This window comes from Gossypium hirsutum, chromosome D12 (genome assembly GCF_007990345.1).
Source record: "Gossypium hirsutum isolate 1008001.06 chromosome D12, Gossypium_hirsutum_v2.1, whole genome shotgun sequence".
NCBI classification, from domain to species: domain Eukaryota; kingdom Viridiplantae; phylum Streptophyta; class Magnoliopsida; order Malvales; family Malvaceae; genus Gossypium; species Gossypium hirsutum.
Window position 1 is genome coordinate 45,403,361 of NC_053448.1, and position 20,536 is coordinate 45,423,896.

Below are 20,536 nucleotides of genomic sequence, written 5' to 3' on the forward strand. Positions count from 1 at the left end.
AAAGTTATATCCACTAGGACGCCAAAATTTGTACCATCATTCTCCCGCTGTAATCCAAGGGTATAAATATGGCTTTTCCTCAATCCTCTCTTATCCAATTCAGGGATACAAGATCTACATCGTTCTGGTCCCTTACACCATTCCCAGGGTGTCGTACCAAAGACTCATGCGCAAATGAGGGCTCTCTTCTCCGAGGTAACCTCTTCCTCTTGCCTGGTGATCATTGCTTGCTTGTTTACTTAAATTTTGTCACCGACATGGCGCCTTGTCAATCAACGCATTTGAAAACAAAATCCAAAGAGAAAGTCTAAATTTAGACTATTCCTTCTCAAATTTCCAGCCTTTAAATTTGACGTGTTCTAAACAATAGTTCTATTTCAGGTTCCTATATTATTTAGAAACTTTTCAGAGTAATATGCAAAACTTCCTTTATGAAAGTTTTATTAATCCATTAATCATTATTCCAATGCAACATGCTTGCAAAAAGGGCATAACAATGAATAAGAATAAAGCTGGTTTTGAGGATAACTCAAAATGAATAAATTATCCAAAATAGTAAAAAAGGATAATAAAGAAATTGATTGGGAATGTATATCTTGGAAAAGAATGAAGTATTCCAAGAACAACAAATAATATGAGAATTGGGTGCCTCAGATATCGCAGCTTGAACTTCTCTGCACAAACTTTCTGAAGACCATTTTGAGTTTGACATGTGTTTAGGAGATCTACAGTGCTTTGTCGATGCCCCAAGATGTCGCTTATCCCTTCCTGTTGATTCAGGTATAGCAAGATCACCACATGTCCCAATATGATCAAAATTTGAATCGCTCTGATCGCCTAATGCCCCATTCTGAACAAATATTTGAGCCGCCCTTTTCGGGTTTTCAACTCAAATCCCCATTGGCCTAAGGCGCCCTTTTCAGGTTTTCCCTTTAGCCTCTCCATTTTTCATTTTCATTTTTCATGTTTCATTCTCATTTTTCATTTTTTTGACTTAGAGTGCCCTTTGCGGGTTTTCACCTTAGTCATTTCTCCTTCTTTAAACGAAGTATTTCTTGACTGGATCTTAGTTTATAGGACTAGCAATCTCACTCAGGATCAGTGCTCTTCTGAAGAATGTATTCTTTACAACGTAGGGACATTTCTGGTTTGGCATCCATTCCCCCCTAGAATCCTTTTGGAGAGGAATGATCTTTTTCGACATCCAACCCTCTCGTGGAATTCTCTGAGATGACACTGTTCATTATGGGATCGTATCATTTGTTTTCAGTACATCTAACCTGAAGAATAGCTTTTAACCTTTTTCCTAGGTTCAACTGATCGCATCGCGATTGGATCCATTCTGCTTCATCCAATTCTAGCTCAACTAATACTCAGAGAGAAAGGATTTCAATAGGTCAAACTACCTAAACCCCGCAAACCAAAGAGAAAGGTATTGCCCCGGTACAGATGTTCAACAAACAAAGAAGGTAAATAGTAATTTCTCATGCCAATCTTTGTAAGTCTCAGTCATTTTCCTTCAATTTTCGATGTTCAACTCTAGGCACTTCAGTGACGAATCGTGGTGTCCACTTCTGAGTTAATTTGAGACCTCAGCTATCGTGCTGTTGTTTAAGCTCAATGCATTCTCCAATACCCTCTTCTCTGAAATTCTGTATCGGTATACGATGACTTTAGCTCATGAAGTAGCCTTTCAAAATGAAGCAATGCCTATTAGAAGTCTTCGATAATGTTGATGTCCATGCCCCATTGTACTCGAAATTTGAGTCGCCCTTTTCGGGTTTTCAACTCAAAACCTCATTTGGTCATAAAGCGCCCTTTGCGGGCTTTCGTTTTGGCCTCTCCTTTTCTTTTTCATTCTGATTTTTCATCTAGATTTCTCTTTTTTCATTCTTCTTTCTCTTTCTCATTTTCATTTTCATTTTGATCTTGATTTTAATTTTTTTTCTTCTTTCTTCTTTTTGTTTTTTTATTTTTATTTTTGATTTTTTTTCATTTTCATTTTGACTTTGATTTTTCTTTTTCTTCTCTTTTTTGATCTGAGCCTTTTGGGGCACAACTTCGACAAAAAACTTTGGATCTTCTTTTTTAACCAGGATGGACCCAACAACAACTTGAAGAGATGGAAATTCGACTTCAAATGGGCAAAGCTATGCTGACTCCACGAGAAAGGCATTGTCCCGGCAAAGAATTATATCGTTCATACTGTAAATTTCTAACATCGTGCTGTTCTGCAGATTTCATTATTGGCGTTGAACCCAGGGCATATCCTGGTATGATCATACGAAGACATCTTTGAACCCTAGAGGTCACTCAATAAGGTGTTGCTTCGTCTCTACGGTCAGGTCAATTCTAATCTTTACCACGCTCACAATTTCTAATGATTCTTTGTGAGGTAGGATCTGTCAATCCTCTTATTCAACCATCCTTAACAAGTCAGGAGATAAACTACAATCTTTGTCATTTTCAAAGCCCTGAGATCCCTCTGAACACATGCCTCACTCAAAAGGAAAATCTGGGTCTGTAGTAGAGTCATTCACGTCATTGATATCCAGGGACTCATAATAAGTACCAAAGAATATACAAAAGAAAATATAAATTTATGAATAATTATTTATACAATATGATTATGAATGAATGATGTGGAAGAAAATCTAAAAGAATGAAATAATCAGAAATAATTATTCAATAAGAATGAAAGAATATTGGCTCAAAAGGAATGCAAATATGTATTTTATTAGAATAATGACGTTCAGACATTAGCCTATTTCACAAAGGAATTTCTATCGCTTTAGGCTAAAAACAACAAAATGTTCTGAACATTACTCTAAATAAGCCCTAATAACTATAGGGATTTCTTCCGCAGTCTAATTGTTTAGAACACTTTAGAATTCATAAGGGCTGACATCTAACAAGGTCCCTTCCCAATTGTGTCTTCAGACACGTCGTTGATGTGAACATTTCCCAACATTTCTTCGTACACCTCATTCACCTCGTCATTAATTTGATTGGGTAGTGTATTTTCATTTGGGATAAGGAGGTTGTAAAGGGGTCAAGTAACGAGGAGAAACAACATGCGCATCGAACAAGCTTTGATACAGCTCCTTATATGACATCGGAATTGGTGTGAACTGGAGCTTCTCAGTACCTGGTTTCCCTCTCGATTCTTGTTTTAAAGGGCTCTGATGGCTGGTGGTCTCCGTCTTTGGCCTGCCCACAGTGATTGGTTTTGAGTGGCCCTTGTTATTTCCGCCTACATTATCCCTTTTATTCCCCTTCTTCCTTTGGGCCTCTATAGTATCTGGGTACTCTACCCTCATCTTCTTTATTTCGGCTAGATTAGCAACAGGATTAGCTAAATCATTCCTCAAATTGGATCCTATGCCTGTCAGGCAATTCACTGGTGTCGATGTACCAGTCTGATAATATTGGAATCCGATAGTAAAAAGTACTCCTTGTGGACGCCCATCTGGCTGAACCTGGACACTTATCGGAGTACAATCTAAGGAATAGACAAGATCCTCATTATCAACCCCAAAGTAAACCACCGAGTCTTTCACTTCTTTTGACTTTCCAGCTAGCAATCAGTTGAACTGGTTTAGCATAGTTCTCCGTAATTCTAGCATCTGATTTCTCATCTCCTGTTGAAATTCAGTCAATTGCTCCTGCATCTGAATCTGCATTCGCTCTAATTTTTCCGACCTTCGTTCCATTTCTCTAGTCTTTGCTTGGATATCGTAAGGTTGTTTGGTTGGTTGGTTTTCCAAGTTACCTGAAATAAATTTACTCATTTAGACCATTTCAATGGATTTTAATGCATGTAATGCAATGTAATGCAAATGCATGAAATGAATGGCTAAAGAGACGTTGATTCTGATTCAATTACATTTAGGAAACTTTTCTAGAAAGTAAATTCCCTTACATAAAATGGATGCATGTACGGCCTCGCCCTCATATTCCAAGAAACAACATCGTTCTTTTTCTTCATCCGCATGTTTGAGGTAATCTCGCTAATAGATGCCATTGCTAGCTCCACTCTTGATCTTGGTTGTAATCCATCACCTGCCAGTCCTCATAAGGCTCGTCCGCCTCTTTAAGGGATGGAATGTTGAAGGCTCTTAGACAATTGCCTTGAATCCTCAGGCCACAAAGTAGGGTCACGAACTCTTCCATCGCCATTCTTGTGTTTCTCAGAATATATTCGGGAACTCGTATTGTTTTCCACTTTATCAAGGAATCCGTATTCCATGACAAGCTTTCTAATTTAGTAATCGAACTTGAATCAATATCTCTTTCCTAAGATGCGAATGCAATGTAATGCAATCATAATCAAAACACAATAAGAAGGGTTAGAACAAAACATAAGCAAGCACGGAAAACAAAAAGTACCTAATCAGGTAAATACTAGGGATTTGGAGTGGCTCTACCTAGGTTAAGTTTCTAAATCCACTATATGAGGTTTGGCTCTAGAGATAAGGTACCCGAACCAGCAGATTCCTCAATCCTCACCCGTTATAGGCTCATACAGACCGAGTTCGGTTCAGGGGAATACATTTCCCTATGGCTGCACAGAGACGAAAATCTCACGAAGACATAGGTACGGATGTACTCCGAAAGTGATCCACTATCCTGCAAGGAGGTGAAAACCTCACAAAGGAGTAGCTTCTCACTCCCACTTAAAAGGGAATAATCGAGTGGTTATGTAATGCAATATGCAGAAATATATCAAAATTCAAAACAATAAAGTAATTACAAACCGAAGTAATGATAATCGTAACTAAAACGGACAAACATACAACAAAATGATCGTAAATTTAAACCAAGTTTTTGGGTTTCCTCTAGGCATTCGATGTGATTCTACCTAGGTTAGGCTCCTAAGGCTCATTATATGCGGTTCGATTCTAAAGTAAGGGTACCTGAACCAACAGATTCCTCAATCCTCACCCATTATAGGCTCATACGGACTGAGTTCAGTTCAGGGGAATACATTTCCCTATGGCCATGCGGAGTTGAAATCTCACGAAGACATAGGTACGGATGTATTCCGAAAGCGATTCACTATCCCATGCGGAGGTGAAAACCTCACGAAGGCGTAGTTTCTCACTCTCACCTAAAAGGGTGTGACCAAAGGTCATGCAATGCAATGTGCGGAGATATAAAATACAGAACATGATGAAAAATATAACTCACAACAAAAAAATGCAATGAGAGGATCGTAAATTTAAATCGCATTTTGAACTTTCGACAAAAAGATAAGAAATAATCAACACATGGCTTGACTCTCGTATTTGTTCCCCAGTGGAGTCGCCAAGCTGTTGACACCATTTTTTGACAAAACGGGGTCGACTTGGGTTTTGAAAAATGAAACGAGAGTCGCCACCAATCCTTTTTAATGAGGTGTGATTGGATCACCTCGAAAAGTTGTTGTTTTTAATAAACGGTTTGATTTTATTAAAACAACGATATTGGTCCACGAAATTCAGAAAAACAGGTTCGGAAGTCGGTTACGTACGAGGAAGGATTAACACCCTCGTAACGCCCAAAATTGGTACCTAGTTGATTAGTTAATGTCTTAATGTCAAAAATTGAAAACTTTGAATAATTTTAAAAATACGATCCTTATATTATAATGTTGAAAATTTTCGAGAAAATTATGCATATTTCACGTTAATCGAGGAAGAGAATCATATCCAGTAAGTTAGGACACAATGTCTCGAATTCTCGATGCGCGAATGAATGCCGGAAATTTAAAAGGTATTTAGCTATCTCGGATTTAAAAAAAGGATCACGACCAGTAAGTTAGGACACGATCTTTTTTATTCCCGAGATCATTTAAAACTTGAGTTTGAAAAGATTCATGTATTTAGATTTATTGTGAAAATCGAAACCCAGTAAGTTAGAGTACGACTTTTTCAAATCTAAACACGAAATTTTGTTTATTCAAAAATCATAATTTATGCGTTGAATAAAAATAATCTAACACTAAATAGTAGAAATAAAACACGATGTTAATGCTCGCAACAAAACAATATTGAATACGATGATGTAAAAATAACACGAGTAATAGCAACGAAAATAAGATAAACAAAAATTACAAATCAATAGCATATGAAATAGCAATGTAAACAAGCAAATAAAATTAAAGCATTCCTTCAAATCAAAAATGAAATAAATAAATAAATAAAATTATAAAAGTAAAGATATATACGTGTGTGCATAAAATTATGAAAATATGAAAAAATCTATGTACGTAAAAATATATGTAAGTATGTATGTATATCTATTATATGAAAATATAAATACAAATACCTAAATGAGCATATAAATTATAAAATATAAAAGTATGTATATGAATATATATAAAAATGGTAAAAATAAAAATAAAAATACATACAAGTATACATGCATATTCGTGGAAGTAAAAATATGTATAGATCTATATAGATACTTGTGTAAACCATAGAAATATATATAAAATATACATATGTTAATGTATAAATCAAAGGTATGCACATATATATATAACAAAAACTAAAACTAAAAAATATAAATGAGTAAATAATAATAAGGGACAATAGTAACAAATTTATTAATTAAAAAAAACGGAAATGACCGAAATGTCAACAAAAAAAAAGGCAAATTGAATTTTAAAACAAACTTCGGGGTTTTAATCTGTAAATAAACCAAAGGAATGGTGCAGGACTGAAAAGAGGTGCGGTTAAAGAATGAGAACCGATCGCGCAATATCCCTATTCCTTACACGCATCATTTTGCGCAGGACTAGATTGGAATAGACGCGAAAAAATAGGGTTAAATTGAAAATACTAAAAAGGGACAGAATGACCGGATTGAAGCCGAGCGTAAAAGCGGAGGGATCCACAGCGCAAATAACCCATTCGGTCTTGGAAGGCGCGGGTCTTCTGCTAAACGGTTCGGGTCACGGGTCGGTCTCCCAAAACGACGTCGTTTTGCGTCTGGGGAAGCCACCCAAAACGCTGCCGTTTCAGCTCTCCATTTAAGTCCCCTTTTTATTTTTTTGTTCATTTATTCCCCCCCAATTAAAATATCTGCAGCACCCTCTCAAATGCCCTCCACCGATCGGCCTCCCACCGCCGTTCGCACATCTGCCGCACCGCCACCAAATCGACGGCCGACGAAGCGTGATAACGGGCTTTTAAAGCCCTCTTTCCGGTAAGTTTCTCCTCTTCTCACCCTTTTTATATTTTCGCTAAATAAAAATAAAAATAAAAACAGTGACGAAAATAAAAAAGGAAAGATTAAAATAAAAAAAACTTAGAAATCACCTTGAATCTCTTTTTTTTATTTTTTCGTTTAATATCTGTTTTTTGTTACAAAAATCCCCTATTACAGTGATGAAGCCCCCCCTTTTCAGATCTCTGCTTGGCTTTTATATAGCCAAAGAGAAAAAATAAAGAAAAATCAAAAGACCTATTGTCTATATTGCTTTTTCCATTTTCTGTCTCTATTTCTTTTCGTGTTTGCAGGCATTGATGGAGACGTGCGGTGCAGGTCAGAGGCAGGTGGGGGTGGCCGATGGAACGTGCGGCAGAAGAGACCTGAAGGCCCTAGGTACGGTGCTTAGGGTTTTTTCTTTCTTTTCTTTGCTGAAAATAGTTTAGGTTTGAGCCATTTTGGGATGTTAGGGTTTTTTAGCTTTGAGCCACTTTGCTGATAAAGTGGAAAACAATATAGTTGCCTAACTATATTCTGAAAAACATAAGAAGAGCGATAGAAGAGTTCGTGACCTTGCTTCATGGCCTGAGGATTCAAGGCGATCGTCTGATACCCTTCGACGTTCCAAACCCTTAAAGAAGCTGACGAGCCTTATGAAGACGGGTAGATGGTGGATCGTGACCAAGATCAAGAAAAGGAGCTAGCAATGGCATCTATTGGCGAGATTACCTCAAACGTGCGGATGAAGAAAAAGATCGATATTGTCTTTTGGAATATAAGGGCGAAGCCGTACATGCCTCTGCTTTATGTAAAGGAATTTTCTTTTTAGAAAAGTTTTCTAAATGTAATTGAATCAGATTCAACATCTCTTTAGGCATTCATTTCATGCATTTGCATTATATGCATTAAAATCCATTAAAAGAGTCTAATTGAGTAAGTTTATTTCAGCTAGTCAACCTAACACCCTTAAGGTATCCAAGTAAAGACTAGAGAAATGGAACGAAGGTTGGAAAAATTAGAGCGAATGCAGATACAGATGCAGAAGCAATTGATAGAATTTCAACAGGAAATGAGAGATCAGATGCTAGAATTAAAGAGAACTATGATGAGCCAGTTCAACCGATTGCTAGTTGGAGAGTTAGAAAGAAGGAAAGACCTGGTGATCCACTTTGGGGTTGATAATGAGGATCTTGCCCATTCCCTAGATTATACTCCAACAAGTGTCCAAGTCCAGCCAGATGGGCGTCCACAATGGGCACTCTTTACTAGCAGATCACAACAGTATCAGACTGGTACAGCAATAGCAGTAGGTTGCTTGACAGACCTAAGGTCCAATTTGAGGAATAATTTTCCTGTTGCTTTTGATAACCCAGCTGAAACCAAGCAGGCGAGGGTAGAGTACCTAGCTATTACAAAGGCCCCGAGGAAGAAGGGGAATAAATAGGATAATGCAGGCAGGTATAACAAGGGCCACTCAAAACCAATCACTGTGAGCCTACCAAAGACGGAAACCACCAGACATCAGAGCCCTTTAAAGCAAGAATCTGGAGTGAAACCAGGTACGGAGAAGCACCAGTTCACACAAATTCTGATGTCATATTGTGAGTTATACCGAAGCTTTTTGATGCACGGGTGGTGTCCCTCTTTTACTTAAAACCCATACAGCCTCCGTATCCCAAATGGTATGACACGAACGTACAATGCGACTACCATGCGGGAATTACGGGGCATTCAATAGAGAATTGCATTGCCTTCAAGAAACTGGTTGAAAAGCTCATTAACATGGGTGTTGTCAGATTTGATGACTCGTCTAGCGCAGAAAATCCACTGCCTAATCATATTGATAATAGGATAGACATGAAGGTAAGAAGGGGATCAGTTATTTCTGATTCAGGAGGAAATCAGGGAAAGATAAGGAACCATTGCGAGTTCCATCACGAGAAGGGATACGAGACCCAAGAGAGTATGAAATTCAATGCCTTGGCTCCGGACATAATGGATGACAAGGAAATGAAGCTCTGTGAAGAAATTAAAGAGGAGAAAAACATACACACAATGTTGGCAAGTGTTCACACCAATGACATATCTGAAGACACAAATGAAAAGGACCCCGTCAAAAATCTGCCCTTATAAATATGAAGTGTTCTAAGCAATTAGACTGCGGAAGAAATCCCTATAGTTTTTAGAGCTTATCTAGAGTAATGTTCAGAACATTTTTGTTGTTTTTAGCCTAGAAATGATAGAAATTCCTTTGTAAAATAGACTCATGTCTGAACGTTGTTATTTTAATGAAATACATCTTTGCAATTATTACAGAGCCAATATTTTCATTCTTTACAAACAATTCCAGATTCTTTCATTCTTTTGAATTTTCTTCTAAATTGTTATTCATTCATTCAAAATCATATGGTACAAATAATTATTCATGAATTTATAAATTCTTTTGCATATTCTTTGGTGCTTACCATGGGTCCTCAGATATCAATGACATGAGTGACACTGTCACAGACTTAGAATCTTGTTTTGAGCAAGATGTGTTTAGACGGATCTTATAACTTTGGAAATGACATAGATCGTAGCTTATTTCCAGACTTGGTGAGGAAGGTAGAACAAGAGAACAGACAGATCCTACCTCTCGAGGAACCATTTGAAATTAGGATTGACCTAACCGCAAAGACGAAGCAAGGCTTTGTTGAGTCACTTTTAGAGTTCAAAGATGTCTTTGTATGATCATACCAGGATGTGCCCAGGTTAACCGCTGATAATGAAATCTACACAACAGCATGATTTGCAGTATGAACGATGCAATTCTTTACCGGAGCAATGCCTTTCCCGTTGACTCATCATAGCTTTGCCCGTTTGAAGTCGAGTTTCCATCTCTTCAAGTTTATGTTGGGTCTATCCTAATTAAAGAGGAAGATTCAAAGTTTTCTGTAGTAGTTGCGCCCTAAAAGGCTCAGATCAAATCTAAAAAAAAGGGAAGAAAATGAAAAAAATCAAAATCAAAGTAAAAAAACGAAAATGAAAAATCAATCAAAATCAAAAACAAAAAGAAGAAAAAGTAAAAATTAAAATCAAGGTCAAAGAGAAAAAAAAGGAGAAAAAGAAAAAGAGAGGCCAAGGCGAAAAACCCGTAAAAGGCGCTTTGTGACCAAATGTGGTTTTGAGTTGAAAACCCGAAAAGGGCGAATCAAATTTTGAGTAAAATGGGTCATGGACATCACCATTATCGAAGACTCCTAATGGGCATTACTTCATTTTAGAAATCATTAGAGGCTGTTTCATATGCCAATGTCATCACATGCTTATTCCAGAGAAGATGGTATTGGAAAATGTATTGAACTTGGACAATAGCACGATAGTTGAGGTCTAAAATCAATTCAGAAGCAGACACCGTGACTCGTCACTAAATTGCCTGAAGGTGAACATCGAAAATTGAAGAAAAATGACTCAGACTTACAAGGACTGGTATGAGAAATCAACATTTGCCCTTCTTGCTTGCCGAACATCCATCAAGTTTTCTATCAGAGCAACGTTGTTCTCTTTGGGTTAAGGGGTTGAGGTAGTTTTACCTATTGAAATCCCCTCTCTCTCCGGGTATTAGAGTTGGAAGAATCCAATCACGATTTGATCAGTTGGACCTAGGAAAAGGGTTAAAAGCTCTTTATCAGGGTTGGATGTACCAGAAACAAATGATACAAGCCTATAATGAACAGGGTCATCTCAGCGAATTCCATGAGAGGGCTAGATGTTGAAAAAGATCCTTCGAAAAGATTCTAGAAGGAAATGAGTGCTAAGCCGGAGATGTCCCTATGTTGTAAAGAAGACCTTTTTTAGAAAAGCATTGATTCTGAGCAAGATTGGTAATCCTATAAACTCGGATCCTGTCAAGAAATACTTCGTTTCAAGAAGAAGAAAGGACCAATTCAAAAAAAATGAAAAATGAAAAAATAAAAATGGAGAGCCTAAGGGGAAAACCCGCAAGGGGCACCTTAGGCCAAAGGGGATTTGAGTTGAAAACCCGAAAAAGGCGGCTCAAATATTGATCGGAATGGGGCATGAGGTGATTTAAGCTACTCAAATTTTGATTGTGGCATTTGATAATCTTGTTATTCCTGAATTAACAGGAAAGGGTATGCGACATCTTAGAGTATTGACAAAGCACTGTAGACCTCCTAAACACATGTCAAACTCAGAATGGTCTTCAGAAAGTTTGTATAGAGAAGTTCAAGCTGCGATATCTAGGGCACCCAATTTTCATACTATTCATATTGAACTTGTTGTTCTTGGAATATTTCATTCTTTTCCAAGATACACATTCCTAATCAATTTCTTTGTCATCATTTTTTACTATTTTTGATAATTTGTTCTTTCGAGCTATGCTCAGAACCAACTTTATTATTATCCATTGTTATGACTCTTTTCGCAAGCATATTGTGTTGGAATAACGATTAATTAACTAATAAAACTTTCACGAAGGAATTTTTGCATATTACTCTGAAAAGTTTCTAAATAATATAGGAGCCTGAAACAGGAATATTGTTTAGAACGCACCAGATTTAAAGGATGGAAATTCGAGAAGGAAGAGTCTAAATTTAGATTTTCTCTTTGGATTTTGGGTCAAGATGCCATAAACAAGCAAGCAATGATCACCAAGCAATAGGAAGAGGTTACCTCGGAGAAGAGAGCCTTCATTTGAGCATAAGTCTTTGGTACGACACCCTAGGAATGGTGTAAGGGACCAGACAAACTTAGATCTTGTATCCTTGAATTGTGATAGGAAATGATTGAGGAAAAGCCATATATTTCTACCCTTGGGTTGCAGTGGGAAAAAAATGGTACAGGTGTTGCGTCTCAGGAGATTGAACTTTGAAGTTTACAGTGAGGGCAATCTGACTAAGTGATTCTTTGAAGAAACCGGTCAAGTGAGAATACGTTGTAGCACGTCAGTGTTAAAACCTTAATAAACTTTGAGTAATGACAACCTAAGCGGGATCATTCTCGGAAAAATAAAATTCTGCATTCATGCGAGCACCATTCACACATGTCTAGTTAAGAGCATTTGATTTATTTTGATCATGCCATCCTAATCATTAGGCATAATTAGGTTCATTATACAGGTCATGTTCCCCAAAGAATAGATTAGTGAATATTGTAGATCTTATCTCCCTAAGCAGTAGTGGAGCAGATCGAAGATGGCGAATCTTATCTTCCTCAGGAGTAGGGAAACAGATTTAAGCCACAAGTTCTATGTCCCTGACCAGCAGTGGAATAGGTTGGAAATTGTAGATCTTGTCTCCCTAAGCAGTAGTGGAGCAGATCGAAGACGGCGAATCTTATCTTCAAGTGTAAGGAAGCAGATTTAAGCCACAAGTCCTATGTCCCTGACCAGCAGTGGAATAGGTTAGAAATTGCAGATCTTGTCTCCCTAAGCAGTAGCGGAGCAGATCGAAGACGGCGAATCTTATCTTCAAGTGCAAGGAAGCAGATTTAAGCCACAAGTCCTATGTCCCTGACCAGCAGTGGAATAGGTTGGAAATTACAGATCTTGCCTCCCTAAGCAGTAGCGGAGCAGATCGAAGATGGCGAATCTTATCTTCAAGTGTAAGGAAGCATATTTAAGCCACAAGTCCTATGTCCCTGACCAGCAGTGGAATAGGTTGGAAATTACAGATCTTGTCTCCCTAAGCAGTAGTAGAGCAGATCGAAGACGGCGAATCTTATCTTCAAGTGTAATGAAGCAGATTTAAGCCACAAGTCCTATGTCCCTGACCAGCAGTGGAATAGGTTAGAAATTGCAGATCTTGTCTTCTTAAGCAGTAGCGGAGCAGATCGAAGACGGCGAATCTTATCTTCAAGTGTAAGGAAGAAGATTTAAGCCACAAGTCCTATGTCCCTGACCAGCAGTGAAATAGGTTGGAAATTGTAGATCTTGTCTCCCTAAGAAGTAGCGGAGCAGATCAAAGACGAAGAATCTTATCTTCAAGTGTAAGGAAGCAGATTTAAGCCACAAGTCCTATGTCCCTGACCAGCAATGAAATAGGTTGGAAATTGCAGATCTTGTCTCCCTAAGCAGTAGCGAAGCAGATCGAAGACGGCGAATCTTATCTTCAAGTGTAAGGAAGCAAATTGAAGCCGATAATCCTGTCTCCCTGAAGTTGTAGTGGAGCGGATTAAAGTAATAGATCTTATCTCTCTGAAGTTGCAGTAGAGTGGATCGTATCAAGTCTTATCCCCCTGAAGTCACAGTGGGGCAGACTGAAGAAGCAAATCTTATCTCCCTAAGGTTGCAGTGGAGCAGATTGAAGTCGATAATCCTATCTCCCTGAAGTTGTAGTGGAGCGGATTAAAGTAATAGATCTTATCTCTCTGAAGTAGCAGTAGAGCAGAACGCATCAAGTCTTGCCGACTAGAGATAGCAAATTTTGTTCTTTTTAGAAGTTATGAGTTACGAATCCTATCTCCTCGACGTTGCGGTGGAGTGGATCGAAGCAATTCCTACACCTCTAAAGATGCAGTAGGATGGAATGAAGCCACTTGAAGAAGAAGAGCACCAAGGTCCAAGCACGACCAGGCAAAATTGGTCCTCTTTAGTCTTTGCTCTATTCTCGTTACACGACAATTAGCAAAGAGGGGCAGCTGTAAGAGCACATTTTTGCCCGGCCCATAAACTAATAAAATAAACCAAATTAAAAAAGAATCCAATAGCAGTCCATTTACAAATTTCAGCTAGCCCAAACCTAATCTGACCCAAGCCCAAACCCAAATACATACGGCCCAACACCAATCAGAAGTTGAAACCCTAGGGCAAACCCCAGCGCCACAGCGGCTCCTCTCGTCTGCCATTACCCGCACGTGCACCTTCCTTTCCCCACGCCTCTACGCGTCGCGCTGTGCCACGTCTCCGTACGACACCTACAACAAACTCACAGCAAACGCATAACGACAGAAAACGTAGCAGAAAATTGTATTTTTCGTTTCTGTAGTTTTGTTTTTTTAGCCTATAAAATGAAGGGCTAAACTTTTGTACAAATGGGGGACAAAAAAATCAATACACAAACACACTCACGCATACTGTAAAAAGAAAGGAAATCAATACAAAAAAGGTTCTTTTTTTTTTCTCTTTTCGATTCCTTTTTGATTGCTTTTCTTTTTTTCTGTTCGCTATTAATCATAGATATGCATATATATAAAATAAAAAAGAGAGAAAAAAAAGAGGAGAGATATTACTTGCACCGCGCTGGAAGACGGGAAAACCGAACGGTTTCCCTCCGTTTCTAGGGTTTTTGGCCACCTTTCAGAAGATTCAGCCCTGAATCCGGGTCCTGGGGAGAGCAAACCTTAAACGGGGCAAAGAAAGGCTCGATTTTGCACCTTCGGCCGCAGCATGCGGCAGAGCCGCGGCGGAGGTGCGTCGGAGCCTATGGCCGAACTGGGAGAGGGGCTGAGAGAGAATGAAGGTTTTTTTTTTGGAAAAAGAAGGGAAATGAAAATTTTTCTGAAAACTTTAGTTTTTCTAAAGTTTTGGAACGGCGCCGTTTTACCCCCTCCTACCCGCGTGTTGACCCGACCCGCAACCCAGGGTCCGCGTGTTGTCATACGGGTGGGTTATTTGCGGTCCAGGTCCTTCCGCATTTTCAGTTTATTTCAATTTGGTCCTGTTGCTTATTTTTAACCCTTTTTGAAATTTACCCACAGAATTTTGCTTAGACTTCGATCAGATCCCTGACCCATCAGCGCATTGGAAGCGAACACGTGTCCGAATTTGTGCATTTTTCCCATTCGGTCCTCCCTTTTTATTTCACTTTCGATTTTGCCCCTAATATTTGTTTTAAAGTTCAAATCAGTCTTTTTCCTGTTATTTTGCTATTTTATAAATTAACTTAGTTTATTTATTTATTTATTTGTTTCTCACTATTATATTATGCTATGATTTTTACATTGTTATTATTACTATATTTTTATTTTATTTGTTTAGCTAAATGTAAATATCTTTTAATATCTTTATTATTATTATTTTTTACCCACTTATACTGTTTTTAGACTTCATTATATATATACATACTAGCATATATATACCTTTTAATATTTCATATATGTACGTACTTATATTTTTTGTATATTTTATAATTTATCTACTAATACACATACGTAGATATTTTATCTCTTATTATTTGTATTGTTATTGTCGTTCTATTCAATATTTATTCATTTATTTATTCATATGTTCATTATTATTTTTAGGAAATGCTTTAGTTTTATTTATTTATTATTTCATATACTTGACTCTTTTATTTTATGTATTTTATTTCTTGTGATCATTGGGTATATTATTTGTGCTTGTATTATCATCATCATTTTGTTATACAAGTTAATATTGTGTTTATTCCTACCATTTTATGTTAAGTTAATTTTGTTTAATATGGTTTTAAAATAAACAAATTTCGTATTTTGAAATTCGAAAAGATCGTGTCCTAACTTACTGGGCATGATCCCTTTTTTAAATCCGGGATAGCTAAATATCTTTTAAATAAGTAAATTTTCGGCATTTATTCTCGTGTTGGGAATTCGATACGTTGTGTCCTAACACATTGGATATGACACGTCGTTCTCTCGAGATGAGGATTTTTCTAATAAATTTTTGGCATTTATTCTTGTATCGAGAATTCAAGATATTGTGTCCTAACTTACTGGATATGATTCTTTTCCTCGATTAACATGAAATATGTCTATTTTCTCAAAAATTTTCATCATTTCAATAAATGATTGTATTTTTAAAACTCTTTAAAGTTTTCAATTTTCGACATTAAGACATTAACTAATCAACTAGGTACCAATTTGGGCGTTACGAGGGTACTAATCCTTCCTCGTACGTAACCGACTCCCAAACCCATTTTTCTGAATTTCGTGGACCAAACTCGTTGTTTTAATAAAATTAAATTGTTTATTAAAAACAACCACTTTTATGAGGTGACCCGATCACACCTCGTCAAAAAAGATTGGTGGCGACTCCCATTTTCATTTTCGTTTTCAAAATCCAAGTTGACCCCATTTTGTCAAAAAAGAATTTCAACAACACTGATCGGTTGAAGGGAGAGAACGAGGGTTCTTGGTACATATGATGCTTATTTCCTTTAGAGTATGGCGATGCGACACCCTATTGATGTTACCTATTTTGTGGCCTTCTAAAGTTTTGGAACAGCGCCGTTTTACCCCCTCCTACCCGCGTGTTGACCCGACCCGCAACCCAGGGTCCGCGTGTTGTCATACGGGTGGGTTATTTGCGGTCCAGGTCCTTCCGCATTTTCAGTTTATTTCAATTTGGTCCTGTTGCTTATTTTTAACCCTTTTTGAAATTTACCCACAGAATTTTGCTTAGACTTCGATCAGCTCCCTGACCCATCAGCGCATTGGAAGCGAACACGTGTCCGAATTTGTGCATTTTTCCCATTCGGTCCTCCCTTTTTATTTCACTTTCGATTTTGCCCCTAATATTTGTTTTAAAGTTCAAATCAGTCTTTTTCCTGTTATTTTGCTATTTTATAAATTAACTTAGTTTATTTATTTATTTATTTGTTTCTCACTATTATATTATGCTATGATTTTTACATTGTTATTATTACTATATTTTTATTTTATTTGTTTAGCTAAATGTAAATATCTTTTAATATATTTATTATTATTATTTTTTACCCACTTATACTATTTTTAGACTTCATTATATATATACATACTAGCATATATATACCTTTTAATATTTCATATATGTACGTACTTATATTTTTTGTATACTTTATAATTTATCTACTAATACACATACGTAGATATTTTATCTCTTATTATTTGTATTGTTATTGTCGTTCTATTCAATATTTATTCATTTATTTATTCATATGTTCGTTATTATTTTTAGGAAATGCTTTAGTTTTATTTATTTATTATTTCATATACTTGACTCTTTTATTTTATGTATTTTATTTCTTGTGATCATTGGGTATATTATTTGTGCTTGTATTATCATCATCATTTTGTTATACAAGTTAATATTGTGTTTATTCCTACCATTTTATGTTAAGTTAATTTTATTTAATATGGTTTTAAAATAAACAAATTTCGTATTTTGAAATTCGAAAAGATCGTGTCCTAACTTACTGGGCATGATCCCTTTTTTAAATCCGGGATAGCTAAATATCTTTTAAATAAGTAAATTTTCGGCATTTATTCTCGTGTTGGGAATTCGATACGTTGTGTCCTAACACATTGGATATGACACGTCGTTCTCTCGAGATGAGGATTTTTCTAATAAATTTTTGGCATTTATTCTTGTATCGAGAATTCAAGACATTGTGTCCTAACTTACTGGATATGATTCTTTTCCTCGATTAACATGAAATATGTCTATTTTCTCAAAAATTTTCAACATTTCAATAAATGATTGTATTTTTAAAACTCTTTAAAGTTTTCAATTTTGGACATTAAGACATTAACTAATCAACTAGGTACCAATTTTGGGCGTTACGAGGGTACTAATCCTTCCTCGTACGTAACCGACTCTCAAACCCATTTTTCTGAATTTCGTGGACCAAACTCGTTGTTTTAATAAAATTAAATTGTTTATTAAAAACAACCACTTTTATGAGGTGACCCGATCACACCTCGTCAAAAAAGATTGGTGGCGACTCCCATTTTCATTTTCGTTTTCAAAATCCAAGTTGACCCCATTTTGTCAAAAAAAGAATTTCAACAACACTGATCGGTTGAAGGGAGAGAACGAGGGTTCTTGGTACATATGATGCTTATTTCCTTTAGAGTATGGCGATGCGACACCCTATTGATGTTACCTATTTTGTGGCCTTCTCTTGTCGTCATCAGTCCAACCAAAGTAGAAAGGGTCATTTCTGTTTGGCCCTTACGTGACTTAACTAGTGAGATATTTTGGATTGCTTGACACCCTAGAGCAGACTTCCTCATTCACTTTGGTTAAATAGATGATCCTGCAGGGATTATCGATTATGAGTCATAAAAGGATGATCCAGTGTTAGCTTTGGTGGTTCCCCATCGACATACTTTATTCTATCTAGATCCTCGGGACGAGCATGAGGAGTTCCCAGATGATGATCTTTGTATCACCCCAAAACCCAACCTAGAAGTTCCAATCGAATCTCAGAGGTCACTTTGACCACCGAAGTGATCCTAAACAATTTACAAAATATTTTCTTAAAACTTAATCAAAATACACTTTGCTAAATTTGAGCTAAACCGCTTAACAATTTATACGCTGATTTTGTAATCAAATCGGATTTATTAATTTTAAACACTAACATTACGAAAGTTATTTGCAGGGAAAAATATGGTATTTTACATTTAAATGCAAAACATAAACTAGTACTGAGTATTTGAGCAATTACATTGTAACAAAGTAAAACCAATGCTTTTAGTAATCAAAAACCACGTAAGAAAATGTTATACTAAAATTTAACCTAAAAACCACATTCAAAACTTCAAATCCAATTATCTCAAAAATCCCCATACATAGTGCACTTAGACTTATTTGCAAAAATAAAAGTGCTTAATTTTAATAATTTATAACAAAATTTATTTGAAATCAAACCAATCAAAGAAACTCTGAGACTTTCGCTTTGCTAAATTTGAGACTTAGCTACGTGATTTACCTAAAAAATGAAACCTAAGGGGGTGAGCTACACGAGCTCAATGTGAGTCTAAAACAAAAGTAAATGGAAAATGACGAAAAACTAAACAAATATACAGACAACACACAAAAATCTCAAACTAACATTTAGATATACGACAAATTTCCATTAACATACAAAACACGAATACAATATTCCAAATACACATGTTACTTACATCAGATTATAAAAATTATTTCACAAATATCCCAACGTTCACACAAACAAACATATACTTTTATGCAAAATGAATGCAACAAGTAAAAATCCCACATAACCAGCCAAAACACCACTCCGACCACCCTGCATACCACAATTAGCTATGGTAGGCCCATCCACCTTACACACCACGATAGTGGATCTAAGCCACTCATGTAACACCTCTAACCCTTATCCGTTATCGAAATAGGGTTACGGAGCATTATCAAGCTTTACGAATTAAATACAGACATTTCCCAACTTTTATTACACATATTAATAATCAATCATATAACACTCATATTGTCCCTTAGATGGACCTTCGAGGCCCAATATTCACCTTAGAAGTGAATCGGGACTAAACAAGGTACTTAGGAAATTTTTCCTAAAATTCCAAAAATTTTCTTAGAAGTAGGGGAGACATGCCCATGTCTCTGCCCGTGTGGACAAAAATAGGTCATTTTAAGACCACTTATCTTACCCATTTTGACATTAACCTGCACTCAACATTCACATACACCAATATATCCCAACCAAGCAATCAATACAAGCTAAAACATGTTCTCAACATGACATAACATCACAATTATTTCATTTACTTATACCTACCTATTTAACTCATTTCATTGATTTATCAAATTCTACTACTAATTATATGCATACAAACATTTAATATTCACAACCACAATTCAAACTATTTCATTGTCAAACCAACCCTATACATGCCATATAAACCAAAATTTGCATTGCAAAAACTATTGGAATAAACTGGATAGTGTAGCTTGATGTGTTGATCCGATCTTTCGACTACATGTTAATCTACAAGAACATTAAACAACACGAGTAAGCTTAATACACTTTCATCAGACTAATATCAATAATAATCTATAAATCTTTCAATTCAATCACATAATTCTCTTACCATTTCTTACTGAATCGAAGAACGGCTTACGGATATGAGCAATTCGTTCTTTTTGTGCCATAGTCCAACTATGGTCTTACACATGCATTGTCATAACCCTTCCATGGTCTTACATTTGTAGTGCCATAACCCAGTTATGGTCTTATCATCAGAATGTCATAGCCCAGCTATGATCTTACACATGTATATATACTGCTACAGTCAAACCATGGTCTTATGTTCAAGGTGCCATAACCCAATTATGGTATTTTCATTAAAATGCCATAGCCCAACTATGGTCTTACATTTAAACATTTTCATGGTCCAACCTTGGTCTTATCCGTCAATTCATTCTTTGCCATGGAACGATCGTACTCAATCCTGCGTTCTACTCATTTTAAACATTCAATTCAATTTTCATACTTTTACAATAACCTTAATTTCAACAAAAAAATATGAATAAATATATTATACCATTCCTAAATTAACAGATAATCATAAAATTTTAACCATATGAACTTACCTGGGTTGGATTGTAAAATTGGTAATAGTT